At 35.9% G+C, this 11,799-nt stretch overlaps 1 non-coding gene across 1 annotated transcript; it reads left to right on the top strand.

Moving 5' to 3' along the window:
* Window positions 1-2,724: 2,724 nt before the first annotated feature.
* LOC117804549 lies at window positions 2,725-2,831 on the top strand. The gene has a single exon (XR_004629025.1). It is a non-coding gene; the product is annotated as a U6 spliceosomal RNA (small nuclear RNA).
* Window positions 2,832-11,799: the final 8,968 nt, after the last annotated feature.

Here is an 11,799-nt window from a genome sequence, read left to right as displayed (position 1 = left end):
ACCCAGGTGCCCCAATATGTATACATTTTTAAATGATCACCACAAACAAATTCATCACTTTATATTGTTGACAGTTTTGTGTGTGTGTCATGAGAACACTGAAGATTTACTTACTCTCACCAAATTTCAAGTATACAACATAACGTTGTTAAATATAGTCACCATGCTGTACATTAGATCTCTAGAACTTATCATCTTGCATAACTGAAACTTTATAGCCTTTGATTAAAATTTTCCCATATCCCCCATTCCCCCACAACCTGGAATCCACCACTTTTCTCTATGCTTCCATGAATTTGACTCTTTTAGATTCTGTATGTAAGTGAGATCACACAGTGTTTATCTTTCTCTGTCTGGCTTTTACTTAGTGTAATACCCTCAAGGTCCATCCATATTGTTGTAAATGAAAGCATTTCTTTCTTTTTTTAAGGCTGAATAATACCCCATTGTGTGAAAAATATACATATATATAATGTTACAATGAACATGGGAGTGCAGATATCTCTGCGTAATATTGATTTCATATTTGTTTTTGGATCTATACCCAGAAGTGGGATTGTTGGATCACAGGGAGTTCTATTTTTAATTTTTTGAGGAACCTCCATACTCTTTTCCATAATGACTGCATGAATTTATGTTCCTAACAATAATGTACAAGGATTCTTTTTTCTCCATATCCTCACCAACATTTATTGTCATTTGTCTTTATAACAATAGCCATTCTAACAGGTATGAAGTGATATCTCATAGATTTGATTTGCATTTCCATAATGATTCATGATGTTGGCACCTTTTCATTTATCTGTTGGCCTTTTATATGTCTTCTTTTGAGAAATGTCTCTTTTGGGTCTTTTGCCCATTTTTTAAAAGATTTTATTTTATTTATTTTAATGTTTTTTTATTATATTATGTTAGTCACCATACAGTTTATTTTATTTTTTAAAGATTTTATTTATTTATTTGACACAGACAGCCAGCAAGAGAGGGAACACAAGCAGGGGGAGTGGGAGAGGAAGAAGCAGGCTCCCAGCCATGGAGCCTGATGTGGGGCTCGATCCCATAACACTGGGATCATGCCCTGAGCCGAAGGCAGATGCTTAACAACTGTTAAGGTGCCCCAAAAGATTTTATTGATTTATTTGAGAGGCAGTGTGAGCACAAGAGTGGGGAGGGGCAGAGAGAGAGAGAGAGAGAGAGAGAGAAGCAGACTCCCCGTGGAGCGGGGAGCCCGATGTGGGACTCGATCCTAGGACCCTGGGATCATGACCTGAGCCAAAGGCAGATGCTTAACTGACTGAGCCACCCAGGTGCCCTGATCTTGTGCCCATTTTAAAATTGAATTATTTATTTGCTATTGAGTTGGTTAAGTTCCTTATATATTTTGAATATTAATCCCTTATTAGATGTATGGTTTGCAAAAATTTTCTTTCATTTCATTGGTTGTCTTTTCACTGTTGATTATTGCCTTTGTTGTGAAGAAGCTTTTTAGTTTGATGCAATCCCAGTTGTCTTTTTGCTTTTATGGCTTGCACTTTTGGGGTCATATCCAAAAAGAAAACAAAAACAAAAAAACTAACAACCAAAAAACAAAAAAAACATTACCCAGGCCAGTCTCAAGAAGCTTTTTCCTTATGTTATCTTTTAGTAGTTATACTGTCTCAAGTCTTGCATTTGTCTTCAGTGTATTTTAAGTTGATTGTTATATATATTCTGAGATAAGGATTCAATTTTATACTTCTGTGTGTGGATATTTAGATTTCCCAACACCGTTTATTGAAGAGACTATCCTTTCTTCATTGTGTGTTTTTGGAACTCTTATTGAAGATCAAAGGTTTATCTCGTGGCATGGATTTATTTTTGGACTTTCCATTCCATTCTGTTGGTTTATGCTGAGGTCTGAATGTTTGTGTCGCTCCGCCAGCCCTACCCTCCCAATTTATATGTTGAAATGCTAACCCCCAAAGATAATATTAGGAAGTAGTTGTTTTGGAAGGTGCTAAAGTCATGATGGTGGAGCTTCCTGAACAAATTAGTGCTTTATGAAAGAGGTTCCAAAATTAGATTCCTATCTTGTCAAACATGTGGAGACACAGTGATAAGGCACTGGCTATGAACAAGGAAGAGGGCCTCCTCGAAAAAGTAACCATGCTAGTGCCTTGATCTTGGACTTCCCAACCTTCAGAATTGTGGGCAGTAAATTTCTGTTGTTTATAAGCTACCCAGTCTGTGGTATTTTGGTATAGCAGCCTGAATAAATTAAGACAGTTACAGGTCTGTTTTTATGTTAAAACCATACTGTTTGGATTGCTGTAGTTTTGTAATATTTTGAAATTAGGAAGTGTGATGCCTCTAGTTTTGTTCTTCTTGCTCAAGATTGCTATGGTTATTTGGAATCATTTGAATTTGGAATTTAAAAAAATTCTGTAAAGAATGCCATTGGGTTTGATAGGAATTGCATTTAATCTGTAGATCACTTTGGGTAGTATGGACATCTTAACAACATTAATTCTTCCAAATCAAGAACATGGGTGTCTTTCCATTTATCTGTCTCTTCTTTAATTTCCTTCATCAATGTTTTACAATTTTCAGTGTATAAGTTTTTCTACTTTTTATAATATATTTATATTTTTAAAATATCTTAGCGAACAAGGCAAATACTCCTGTAACTAAGAACAAGTTCAAGAAATAGAACTTTATCAGCCACCTCAGAGACAAGGCTGTTGTGTGCTCACTTCAGCAGCACATATAATAAAATTGGAATGACACAGGAAAGATTAGCATGTCCCCTGCACAAGGATGGCAAACAAATTTGTGAAGTGTTCCATAAAAAAAAAGAAAGAAAAAGGAGAAAGAAAGAAAGAAAGAAAGAAAGAAAGAAAGAAAGAAAGAAAGAAAAGAAAAAGGAAAAAAAAAAAGAAACAAGCTGACATATTCATTAGGTCCAGTAGGCAAAGTGCCTGGACCCACAATTGTTGTAGGGGCCAAGAAAATATTTTAATTTTTTAAAAAATAATTTGATTTATTTTAGGGGCTCATGAAAATGCTTTAATTTTTTTTAAGAAAAAAAAGAAATGTTTTAATACATAGTATTAATATATGAATGTATTTACCTTTATACCAACGCAGTCATAAATCATAACTTATAAAAGTTTTTATGGGATAGGAAACCAGGAAGGCGAAGTACCTCAGGCCTGATAACATCATATTGTGGTCCTGCTTACAAACATCCTAATCACAACTATCTCCTTACCCTCAAAATTAATCAGTATCCTAATTTTTATTATAATCATGTATTTATTTATTTATTTATTTATTTATTTATTTATTTATATTTGGAGAGAGAGAGAGAGAGAGAGGCAGAGGGAGAATCCCAAGCAGGCTACAAGTCCCCAGCACAGAGCCTGACTAGGGCTTGATCTCATGATCCTGAGATCATGACCTGAGTGGAAATCAAGAGTTGGACGTTCAACTGACTGAGCCACCCAGTCACCCCTCACTGAATTTCTTTACAGTTTTATCACCCCAGTGTGCATCCCTCAATATCTTGCATATAAAAATCTGTTATGAATTTAATTTCTTTCCTCTATAGGTTATTCTTTCTTCTCTTCTTTATTTGTTGAAAAATTGAGTCTTGCAACCTATAATTTTCCACTTGCTGGCTCTTTCTAATTGCATACTCAAGGGGCAGTTCAGTTTTCTTCTGTGCTCTATGTTTTCTGTAAATGGTCAGCAGGATCCAGAGGTTTGATCATATTCAAGTTTAATCCTTTTGGCAATATTACATAGGTGGTGTGGTGTTCCTTTAGGAAGCACCTCATGTCAGGTTGTCTTTCCTTTTATAATGTTAGAAGCTACTAGTTCTCAATTCTACCAATTCTTATGTTAATATTTCTCTGGTTATTTTGATTTTCTTTTTTTTTCATTTTATTTATTTATTTGACAGAGATAGAGACAGCCAGTGAGAGAGGGAACACAGGCAGGGGGAGTGGGAGAGGAAGAAGCAGGCTCATAGCAGAGGAGCCTGATGTGGGGCTCGATCCCATAACACCAGGATCACGCCCTGAGCCGAAGGCAGATGCTTAACCGCTGTGCCACCCAGGCGCCCCTATTTTGATTTTCTGAAGCTCACTTTCATAGATTCCTCAGGAAGGATTCATGGGCATACTGTTCTCTGAGTTCCTAATGTTAACATTTTGTCTGTGCCATTCATACTTGAAAATCAATTTTTTTTTTTTGGATATAAAATTCTTAGTTCACATTTTCTTTCCTTAGGTGTTGTGATGGTTAATTTTGTGTGTCAACTTGGCTGGGCCATGATGCCCAGATATATTGTCAAACATTATTCTGGATGTTTCTGTGTGAGTGTTTTTTGATTAAATTAACATTCATATTAGTGGACTTTGAATAAAGCAGATTGCTCTCTATAATGTGGATGGACCTCACCCAATCAGCTGAGGACCTGAATAAGACAAAAGACTGATCTTTTCCAAGCAAGAGGAAATTCTGCAGCGTTTGAATTGCAATGTTGGGTCTTCTCTAGTCTGTAGCCTGCTGGTCTACCCTGCAGAGTTTGGCCTTGCCAACCTCCATAGTTGCACGAACCAATTCCTTAAAAGAAACTCTCTCTCTCTATACACATCTAGAGAACTCTGACTAATACAAGTGTCTTAGATATGTTACTCACATTTATTTTTGGAATGAAGCTTGATGTTGAAATGTCTGATGAAAATGTTATTTTCTCTCCCTTGGGTGTCATTTTCAACTTTTTTCAGATCCCCAAAGGAATTTCTTTTCTTTAATAAGTTTAGAGCTTAAGTTTGTACATGTTTTGATAGATTTATACCTAAGTATTTAATTTTTTTGGATCTATTGTAAATGGTATTCATTTTTAGTTTTATTTTTCATTTGTAAATTGCTAATATATAAAAATATGATTAATTTTTGTTTGCTGACCTTGTATGCTATAACATTACTGAACTTTTTAGTTGCAGGGCGTGTTCTGGGGGGCAGACAATCATGGTGTTTGTGAAAAAGGACAGTTTTATTTCTTCTTTTTAAATCTAAATGTATTTTTTAAATTTTTCCTTTTTTTCACTAGCTAAAACTTCTCTAGTATTTTGTTGAATAGAAGTGATGAGATTGGACATTATTACCTTGCTCCCAATCTTAGGGGAAAGCATTCAGTCTTTCAACATTAAATATGATGTTAACTACAGTTTTTTGTGTTTTTGTTTTGTTCTTTTTTTGGTAGATGCTCCTTTTCAAGTTGAGGATCAGGTTTTTTTATATCCTAATTTGCTGTAATTTTTATCATAAATGGATGTTGAGATTTGTCAAATGCTTTTTGTGCATTAATTGATATGATCATACATCTTTCTTTAGAGTGTTAATATGGTGAATTACAATGATTGATTTTCAAATATTGAACCATCTGTGCATCCCTTTGATAAACTCCAAAGGGTTTTGGAGGAATCTTGTTCTGTTTTCTTTTGTACCTTCTTTGTTTTGTTTAGTTTTGGTATTAAGGTTTTAATTTACTTTTTATTTTATTAGAAAATATAGCCTAGTAATTGTGTCAGTTACTCATTAAAAAACCTACAATGGATTTCCATTGCCTAGTAGAGTAAGTCTATAATAATTTTGATAGTATTCTATTTTACATCAAGTTTTTTAATGTATATGCCTTATTTTGTAAACTCTCCTATTCCTATCTCTTGCTGTACCCTTTCCCCTGCTCCAATTTCCGGGCTGATGGTGTCACTGATATCCTGCTTGCAGTTCTCCAAGCATGCCAGACTGTGACAGTCTTTTAGTTTCTTCACTAACCATTCTCTTAACACCAGGAATATCCTATTCCAAGTCTGTATGTCTAATAACTTCTAATTTTTTCTCGGTTGAGTTTTCCTAAAACTCCAAATATTGTTGACTACTTCTCCTTCATGCCTCTATTCTACTAGATATCAGTGCCTATTGTAACACTTATTTATTTACAGCTCCTTCCTCCACTGGTTAGTGAGTACTTTGAAGGCAGGGATTTGTCTTTAATTTCCAAGTACTTAACAAAGTCTGGTGCACAGTGGTGTCCAATATGAATTTGCTGATTGGATGAATGAATAAATGTCTTATAACTCCCAGTGTCCTCCAAGCTCACTGAGAGAATATATTATGCTTTTATATTCCTCACTGAGAAACTTTGCAAATAACATATATATTTTTGTTACTAACAGTTTTAATCTCTGGTGATTCCAATATTACCTTGTGGTCTCTATCTTGAACATTTTCAATATATAATTTTTCTATATATATGTATATTTTAGCATATACTTACGAATGTAAGTTTAAGAGAGTAAATTTAATTTATGATGATTTTAGAACTCTGGTTTCTAGACTGAGGTCCTTGAACTCTAATGGGTTCAAATGTAATAATGGGTATCAGTGAATTATTTTCCCTATTTAAACAAATGTAATAGAACTTTTTATTAACATTAATGAGGTTGTCGAAATTAATTAAAATAGTAGATTCTCTGCTTTTGACCATAATTTTGTTATATGATAAATCAGAAACTCAGAATAACAGCTATGATCACTGACTAAATAAATAATATTTAATAATTACAACTTGGAACACAGAATTTTTCAAAATATGGTCTGCATGGGAAGTCCATATAAGAGGTTATTATTAGTGGAAAAATTTTTATGGAGAAATTTTTGTTACATTTTATATTCCTATGATTATTTTTTCTTCTTTGTTTTGAAAGTTTAGTATTGGGAAATGTCTCAATAATTGAGGGTTATGCTGAGTTGGGTTTCCAGTGAATTGCTTGAGATTATATGCTTAAATTGCCCAGGAGAATAGACCAAGTTTACCAATTAAGTTTCTTGAAAACATACAACTTTTCCTGTAACTTTATGGTGAGTTGATATGTTTCCTGTGAATTGCTTTGACTTTCTGGTGAGCTCTAATGCATGCATTTCATCCTTCAGCAGCTCAAATTACAAAGATGAGTCAATGGTATTTCCTCCCAAGAAATTTCTGCCTTGACTCTGAAAAAGACCAAAGGGATGCATATTCTGGTTGTTTCTCAGAAGCTTATTTAAATTAGTACTCTAGTTTTGTTTTAAGCAGATCTGAAAAAAATCATGTGTGCCATCTTATGTAAATCTGAATTAGCAAATAATTTTTAAAAAGATCATTTCGATGCAGCTAACCAGAGTATGCAGACTATAAACAACTAGAAATTTTAAAAATATAGGCTTTAAAAAAAGTAATGATTTTCATGCAAAAGGCTTATAACTAAAGACCAAGCAATCTCTGCCACAAAAAGCCAATTTCCTTCCCTGAACATTTCATTGACTGACTCTGTCACATAGGGTCATCAAGAATGGTGCATCCTAGAAGTTGAATATTGCAGAACCTGCAAAATTGTATGTGACAACCCTGCTCTACTCTCTTTAGACGTCTAGTCTCCTGAAGACTTCTTGCCCATTTTCTAGGTTATTTTTCATTTCTTTAATATTTGTGAAAACTTTGAGTTATTTAAATTTTGTAATTGTTTATAATCTCAATAAATAAAATTCTACTTTATATGAACATATTGAGCACAAATAAAGGAAGGACTCTTTTCCTTTAGGAAATATTCTCTCCCATCTGCCTTCAAGGTTACAGCCATTGCTGCCTTATATTAGTACAATATAATTCTACCTCCTGACTCAGAAGATTAGTATAGAAGCTGGAATCTGGCCCAAATGGGCCAATGAGAACATTCTCTTTGGGTGGCTGACAATTCTAGTAGCCTTGTTTTCTACTATATTGACAAGAAAAGTAGAAAAAAATGAGTCTAGAGAGAGGGCAAGTGATACATACAGAAAATACAAATCAAATCACAGGTTAGAGATGGAAAAACACAAGTGAGAGTGTTCTGAATCTCTGGTTCGAGGTGCTTCTTGACGCTTGGTGCATTTCTCTTCTTTGGAGTTCTGTGGGACATCTCAGAAAGCTTATAGTAAATCACCATTTCTACTTATTTGAGAGGATTTCTGCAGTACTGTGCTTCCACTCAGGCATGAGGGGCCCCTTCCAAAGGTCTCATGCTTTAGAAGGCTTTCCTCCATCAATATCCCCCCCAATGGGGCAAAGAGTCTGCAGAGTCAATGAATGGGGTATGCCCATGAAGAGCCATGTTTTGCCTTCTAGACCAGGGACGAGAGATCAAGGGATTTCTGCCCCAAAAGTCCCAAACCTACTGTCAGGACCTCTGTTGACTTTTTCCCGATCCAGCGTACCTTCCTAGTTCCCAGGGGTAGCTACAGCATAGCTCTTTATGGTGGAATGTGAATTGAATTTGGACTTGTAGTTTGGGGGATTTCACTTGTGTGTGTAACAAGTTCCTTAAGGTGTAGAATAGAGCCCGGAGCAAGAAAAAAGGGGGGCATGCCACTAGCCTGTGTCCAGGGCCTGGGCCTACTGTATCCATGTACTGAATTCCTAAAAATCTGGGAATCTGGTCTTCTGGGAACTTATAAAGGTATGTTTGTCAATATAAAAGGATAGGACACATTTTATTTAGCAATTAGTTAGCTTGGTCAGAAGTTTTAAATACTTAGATATGTTGTATGTGGGCTTTCATCTGTACTCTTACCCCAAGCTCTGCAGTTGTTAGAGGTGGGCCTCACCAAACAAGCCAATATAATGAAAATCTAGTCTTACAGTAGTTAAATTAAAGTTAATGATTTACAGTACAAAAGAATCTCTAATAAGATTCTTTTAATAGCACAGGCTAGTGAAAAGATCACTGATTTAGAAATTGGTATTAGTTATCTATTGCTGCATAACGAATTACCTTAAATTGGCAGCTTAAAATAGCAAACATTTATTATTTCATAGTTTCTGTGAGTCAGGAACCCAGGAGCAGCTTAACTTAATACTCCTAGTTGAGAGACTTTTATATTTTTTTAAGATTTATTTATTTATTTGAGAGGGAGAGGGAGCGTGTGAGCAGGGGGAGGGACAGAGGAAGAGGGAGAGAATCTGAAACAGACTCCCCACTGTGCATGTAGTCCTTCATGGGACTCTATCCCAGGTCCCTGAGATCATGACTTGAGCCAATATCAAAAGTCAGACACTTAACCTCCTTAGCCACCCAGAGGATCCTAGTTGAGAGACTCCTAAGATTGCAGTCAAGATGTTGGCTGGGGCTACAGTTTTGTCGGGCTCCGTTGGGGTTGAAAGATCTACTTCCAAGCTTACTTATGTGTTGTTGAAAGGCCTTGGTTCCTTGCCACATAAGCTTCTCCATAGGTTGTCTGGGTGAGCTCATGAGATGACACCTGGCTTCCCCCAGAGTGGATGATGAGAGAGAGAGAGAGAGAGAGAGAGATGCAATTTTTTCATAACCTAATCTCAGAAGTGATATACCATCATATCAGCTATATTTTATTGGAAATGCAGACCAACTCTGGTACATCGTAAGAGGACTACAAAAGGGTATGAATGCCAGAGATGGAGATCCTTCGGGATCATGCTGAGGGCCAGTTTCTCCAGAACTCCTTGCTCAATCTCTCCAGCCCACTAGCCTTTTGGTTCTTGAACCTAGCCAATTCTGTCTCACCTTTGTATTCATGGCCTCTCCATGGTAAGCTTTTCTGATTGATCTTCCTTGGCTGAACTTCTGTCTTAGATTTCAGCTTAAATTCCATTACTCTAGAGAGGACTTCACTTGATCACTCAATATTTAAATAGTCACTTAGTCATTCTTTGTTCTGTCACATTGTTTTAATTCTAGGTGCCTGACAAATAAATATATGTTGAATGAAGGTGTCTTGGTAATTATATGACCTTGGGGAAAAGATAAGCTTTCTAAACCCCAGTAGCTTTGTCTGTGATTAATGATCTTCTACCCCCACCTACTACATAGGCTTTTGTGAGAACCAAATAAGCAAGCATTTTCTATAACAATTGATGACATTATTATTGTTGGTTAAATCCCCCAACCCCTTTTCCCCTGGAACAGAGGGATTGCCCAGGAATGTATTTTCCCATTTTACTTTTCAGGTTGTCTTTATCTACCTGCATTATAGAACTGCATTGTTCATTTTTTCATTTATACGTTCACTAGCCTCATTTACTGCCCTGTAAATGTCTCAGGACTTATTTTGAATTAAAGTTACGATTTCACGTGTGAAAAGTATTCAGTTGGGAGCAAGTTTAGTAAGGTTTATTCAAATGTAAAATGACATTGTGCTTTTGGATCATAACTAATCGTAGCATCCCATTGAACATGGGAGGTAGTATGTGCTTTTTAGAAGCTAGTTATGCACAAAAGGACGAATACCCAAGAATCAAAGCAAACTTTTAATAATGCCCAATTGGAGTTCTGGTCATGTTTGAGCCATTCAGAGTCTAATCAGTAAAACCCCCTTGAGTCAATAATTGCCTTCTCCTCGAATCATTGCAGGTATCTATTATGCTGCACATTATCCACATAGAAATGAACATATGGTTATTGAACACATAACAAAACAAACTGTGTTGGAGAATGTTTCCTTTAGGATGCCTTAAAACATTCTTGAGCAGAATATTATGGAGGCTGCTTACTATCCCTTCTGTTCCTGGGGTTATAGGAGGGAAGTTGTGAGTCCTTTGCATTAAGAACAGTAGATGAGCACACTATAAGCAGTTGAAAATCTCAGAATGTATTGATTTATTTGGAGAACACCATAATTATCTTCCATGATGAAAACACAACAATAGATGGAGTTTCTTAAAAGTTGGGAAAATATTTATTCTCTCTTGTGTTGCATTTCACGGAATTCAGATGTTGGGGAAATGCTTTCTTCAGAGTGGACCAAACTCTGACCTGCCGTTTGTTGCTATCTTTATGTAACAACAACAGAAAAGACATTTGATACATTCAGAAAAAGGAAGGGGAAAAAAGAGTTTGAAAAAGAGAAGTAGAGCCAAACCTGTATTAACTTGAACCTGGCTAATTTCTGCTCTGAATTAACCGATTTTAGATTCAACTTGAGAAGAAACAGAGAAATCAGAAGCATATATAAGAAGTCAACCTTATTTGAATCAAATAATCTAAATAATTATAACATCGTATATTTTAACAATTGCATTCAAAGAGACAAGAATTTTTAGTTTAGCCACAATGCCCATTTTTAAAAGATTCTGTAAAACTGGGGCATAAATATAACAAATAATCTTATTTATATGTATTTTTTTTAAAGATTTTATTTATTCATTTGACAGAGAGAGAGACAGCCAGCGAGAGAGGGAACACAAGCAGGGGGAGTGGGAGAGGAAGAAGCAGGCTCTCAGTGGAGGAGCCTGATACAGGGCTCTGGGATCACGCCCTGAGCCGAAGGCAGACGCTTAACGACTGAGCCACCCAGGTGCCCCAATATAAACACATTCATGAATGCACATACATCTCTGTGTATATGTATAAAATGATATTAAATAGGAGTTTCAACCAAGACAGATAGATATCAGATATTAAAGTGACTAGTGAAACACAAACCAATTAAATGTAAACTATTAAAGAACTTTATTTAAAAAAATAAAGTGAGTGGTGAGACCTGTAGGACTTAGAAAATAGGCTGAAAATCAGATGGATGATTCTAAAACCCCTCATACCTTGAGGACATAAAAAATCCAGGGGAGTAGAGATTGAACGTAGGTTTATGAATATGGCATTTGGGTAGAATTGTAGTTGTGCTGAGTTCCCCTCTCCTTCCCGTAGAATGGGGTATGTGGGGTACCTGCCCCTCACCTTGAACTTGGTGAGAAAGGTT

Source organism: Ailuropoda melanoleuca, chromosome 11, assembly GCF_002007445.2.
Source record: "Ailuropoda melanoleuca isolate Jingjing chromosome 11, ASM200744v2, whole genome shotgun sequence".
In the NCBI taxonomy this organism is placed as follows: Eukaryota; Metazoa; Chordata; class Mammalia; order Carnivora; family Ursidae; genus Ailuropoda; species Ailuropoda melanoleuca.
Note: the sequence above shows the minus strand (reverse complement) of the source record. Positions and strands in the feature narration are given on the sequence as shown.